Here is a 4768-nt window from a genome sequence, read left to right on the forward strand (position 1 = left end):
AAACAACCATGGTGATTATATGTGTTGTTTACAAAATTAAATGGTGTATCTACCAAAAAACCATCTCTAGTACAGAATATTCACCAAACTTGATTATCCAACACCATACGCAATATTTTACTAGGATGCAGCATAAAGACAGATAAAGAAGCATATTAAGACAAATTATATTCAAGTGAAATAAAAATGGGTTATATTAAAACCATTTTATTTTAATCAGATGAAGAAACCCAGATGAAGGCATGGTGAAATGTCTTGAGCACCAAAGAATCACATCCAGTTTCCTTCTCATCATCAGAGCTCTCCTGGTTTTCTTCAAATCCATGTCTCTATCATGATCTTCTTCAGTGTCATAAACAATTTGCAATTGTTATCCAGCACAACAGTACAACTGATGAACAAGTCATGTGACCAATTCAAATCAAATCATTTTATTATCACAATACCATGAATGCAAGTATACAGGTGGTAAAATGCTTTTGTGCAAACTGCAGCATGACAAGTACTGAATATATTTGCAACACATATACAGTATCAAAAATATAAACCGTATACATAAGAGCTCAATACAGGTAGAAAATATAGTGCAATACTATACTATACAGAGAGAACAAAATGAAAACAATTAACAACAATCACTGTATACTGTAGATATACCTCTGCCCACTGCTCCGGGTGTGTGTTCACAGTGTGTGTGTGTTCACTGCTCTGTGTGTGTGCACTTCGGATGGGTTAAATGCAGAGCACAAATTCTGAGTATGGGTCACCATACTTGACTGTATGTCACGTCACTTTCACTTTCAGTACAGTATGAATTAGTGCAAACAGAATATCAGGTTGCAGAATAATAGTGAGTCAGAGTCCAGTCAGTGTAGCTGATAGAGTGCAGTGCACACAGTATGAGGCTGCTGGTGTGTGAGTGTGTGTGTGTGTGTTTGTGTGTGTGTGTGTGTGTGGTGTTACTGGTACGAGTTCAGTTCAGTCTGATTGCCTGTTGAAGGAACTTGTCTTGCAGTCTGCTGGTGCTGGTTCTGTGATAATGTCTGTCTGATGGTGATGTTGAGAGCAATCCATGGCTCGTGTGGCTGAAGTCTCTGACGGTCCTCAACAAAAGAAAAACCTTGCGTAGATGTCCTGGAGAGACAAAATCATTGTGTCAATTATATATTATTATTATTTAGAATTGTTGTAATGGACATACCATTGATTCCTGTTGAAGGTTGTTGGAGGTATGGGCTCTCAGTTGTGAAGTTTCTTTTATGGCCGTAACATCTGTGCGGTCACACAGCTGTTTGGGAATCCAGTCTTCACAGTTTCAGGCTGCAGCGCTTCATTTGGTGACCACTGACTCCTCCATCTCTGGCCTCAGACCCGCTTCTCTTTAGTCTGGAGTGAAGACAAATGTTCTCAGTACCAGCTTTCCTTCTACTGCAGTCTTTCTGTACAAGTAGAAAATAATAAAAACAGTCATAACAAATCAGTAAGGTATTGAAAACTCATAGTACATATGAAGACTTCAGATGCAAAGGCATCTAAGTTCCACCTGAAGTTTTCTTCTAAAATTCTTCTTAGAAGAACATTTCATACAGAACTTAAAGGCTTTTGCATCTGAAGTCTTCATATACAACACATCTCGTTCTTCATTTCTCCATCAACTGACTTCATCCTCCTTCAAAAACTGTAAGTCCATAAGAAAAATAGTTTTGGTGAATACAGGTGCAGGTGTCAGTACTCACCATATTCAGTCATTTTCTGCCCAAATTCCAGAAATGATGCACTGATGATTTGTTCATTCTAGGACTTATAAAAAGATGTATATGTGAAAAATGATAATTGCTGACTTGAATAGAGATCAACATCATATGCTGTACTAATGCATTGCTTGAATACAGACACATCAATGGGGATGAGCACCTTTTCACTCTTTTCTGTTTGGGCACAATAGAGCCATGTTCATTCCTCATCCCCAACAGGACTGATGTTCTTTGTGTTTTTGCTCTTCAGCTGTAAAACAAAAATATGTCTATTAACCCCATGTTTAATTACTATTGCTTATTACATATGAATTAAGACAGATATAATTAAGTAAATTCACCAAAAGATTCAGGTTAGAGGATTAAATGAATATTGATTACAATTTTCTACAAACCTTTCTTGGAGAGGGCTGATCATGACAAGAACTTGCTGAGCCACACTAGTAGACGTTCAGTTGACAAACCTGAAAGAGGCCATCATGCAACCATCCGCTCTGTTTGTACCTTACAACAGAGCAAGAGAGAATGTGTGAGTGAGTGGAGAGAGTAAAGGACTAAGATGAAGAGAAACAAGCAAAGAAAGGCAGAATCTTGCGTTTGAGTTTAACAAAATGAGAGGGAAGAAAGCTGTATCTTCAAGCTATATTATTCTCAATTATTTTCTACACTATAACATGCAGCAGGATTGTTGTAAGCAGTTTTAAAGACCTCTTCATACCAAGGATGAGTCCATACTGCAACTATTTAACATTTAATGACACAGAGGAACAACATCAGTGGAATATATTTTCCAGCTGATGAACATTAAACAGCCAATCAAAATGCACATTTCAAAAGCTTGATCATTTAAAGTGGCAGACATCAACGTCGCTGCAGTGTGTATAATAATAAACATAACTTTATCATTGGTTGATGTTGGTGTGGATGCTAAAATAGTTATTGTAATTACTATTCTTGGTGTGAACAGCCTTAAATGATCTAATTTGGCCAAATTAACTGAAGATCTGATGTGTCACATGACAAGTTACACAGCATTTCCTGACTTGCTTTTAAACAGACGTGTTCAATTAAAATCAACATGGAAATAAAGGCAGACTGTGAGGTGCGGACAGATATCATGTACTGTTAGAACGGGTTAAGACGGTGCTAATAAAGAATACAGTGGACTCAATATAAACTTTAGTATATAACGCTCTGACTACTTAAAATGGACACAGTCTGCATGAGAGCTGAGGCGATGGTCAATGACAGCAGGAGGAAAAGCTGGAGAGTACGCTTGTACAATATCATATGAATTTGCTGGAATTGTTTGAATTATTAATACTTTGACATAGCACAGGGTTTGTACTGATGGGTTCGTGAGGTATTTAAAAAAGTAAAAAACATAAAATTCGGTGCAAAATGTAACTGCAGTAAAGTTCTGTCGAGGTGCTCAGATCAACACAGACGTACCTCTGGAAATATCTGCCTTAGCAGCTTTTGGTCTTCTCCGTAAACACACAAGATGGTGAAATTCATCCCTCTCCACAAACAAGGTTTGACAGGCCCATGGTCTTCCTTTTCAGCTGGAATAAAGAAAAAGTAACAAGTTGTTGTTGTTGTTTTAATACATACATGTTTAGACAGTGTGTTAGAAATGATCTGTGAACAAAATATTTGAAAGGAAGGACTATAAGGAAGGTTATTAACATAAAGTAAGGATAAATTAATTAAAGTAAATCAGTTATAACTACATATCTTCAACATTACCTGTGTCGAACCTTTGAAGGACTTCATCTTCACTGGAAACTTCTTCAAGTTGAGCTTCGAGTACAAGTTCCCTGTTAATACAAGAACTGATCAAAATCTGATTCTGAGCTGTGAAAATATGCCATGATGAACAAGAGAAAGAAAGAAAAATATGTGTGACTTATTTATGAATTACAGTTCAGAAAAATAGGAAAGCTAAATGAGAGAGAGAGAGAAAGAGAGAGAGAGAGAGAGAGAGAGAGAGTGAGAGAGAAAGAGAGAGAGAGAGAGAGAGAGAGAGAGAGAGCATCATAAAGAGCTGCTGGACACTGAATGTTGTTGTAGGAGCTGGAGATGTATGTGATATAAAGAAACTGCAAAACTGAAAAGAAAAAAAACACTGAATCACAATTACATTACAAAAAGGTATTAAAGGCATGGCAAATGTGTTACTTAACTAAAGAGTACACAATAAGCACAGTTACTGTGGTGAAAAGCATGGTAACGTGTTTATACTACAAATACCAAAGTAAAACTACAGTTATGACGGGAGATACATGATGTTGTGGTTACTGAGGTTTTATAACACGTGACATGGTTCAGCGACATGTTACTATGGTAAAAACATGGTAAATGCGCGACTTTTACATGACCTCTTTTCCACCACAGGCGAATTTCAAACGAATATCACAATGAAAACTAACTTTATAAAGCTGCAGATTTCGATTAAATGATTTGAACGTCAAAACTGGTTTAATAGGACATACAGTGTCCAGTATCGATTTGAAAATAAAAACTCATATTATTCATAAACGATCGACTACTTTATGAGACGGGAGAAAACCTTACCTGTACATGTCTCGAAGTCATCTAAAATCCATATCATCAAAATCCACGAACATCTGGGAGAGTTGAAATCAAACAATTCAAAACGCAAATAGCAAACATGTTAAAATAAACCCACAATGCATTTAGGCGAAAGTTCATTTATCATACCTCCTGTTGCCAATAGGGGCGCTAATTTAGAGAACGCTCGTGTGGGTCGTATTTATGGATAGTGACAAACGACCCATACGGTCGTATGAGTTGGAGGACTTGTTGAACATTTAATAATATTCTCTTAAATAATATTCTCAAAACATTTGTAAAAAAAAAAAAAAATAATCCATTAAATACTTTAGTTGGATGTTCGTCTAACATCACTGTAAATGTTAATACTATTTTAAAAATGTTGTGAACAAAAAATAGTGATCTCATAATGTTTGCAGAATTATAAAAAATAGAAT

General features: G+C 36.3%; 1 long non-coding RNA gene across 2 annotated transcripts; it reads right to left on the reverse strand.

Annotated features, from left to right (window-relative positions):
- Nucleotides 1-942: 942 nt before the first annotated feature.
- LOC113053323 (uncharacterized) lies at nucleotides 943-3244 on the reverse strand. 2 transcript variants are annotated; one of them, XR_003277305.1, is made up of 5 exons: nucleotides 3207-3244; nucleotides 2150-2258; nucleotides 1737-2004; nucleotides 1202-1439; nucleotides 943-1134 (listed from the first exon to the last, which is right to left on the reverse strand). It is a non-coding gene; the product is annotated as an uncharacterized LOC113053323 (long non-coding RNA). The 2 variants fall into 2 exon arrangements; XR_003277239.1 differs by lacking the exon at nucleotides 3207-3244 and having other exon boundaries at nucleotides 2150-2444.
- Between the last annotated feature and the right edge of the window lie 1524 nt (nucleotides 3245-4768).

Source organism: Carassius auratus, chromosome 1 (genome assembly GCF_003368295.1).
Source record: "Carassius auratus strain Wakin chromosome 1, ASM336829v1, whole genome shotgun sequence".
Taxonomy (NCBI): Eukaryota; Metazoa; Chordata; class Actinopteri; order Cypriniformes; family Cyprinidae; genus Carassius; species Carassius auratus.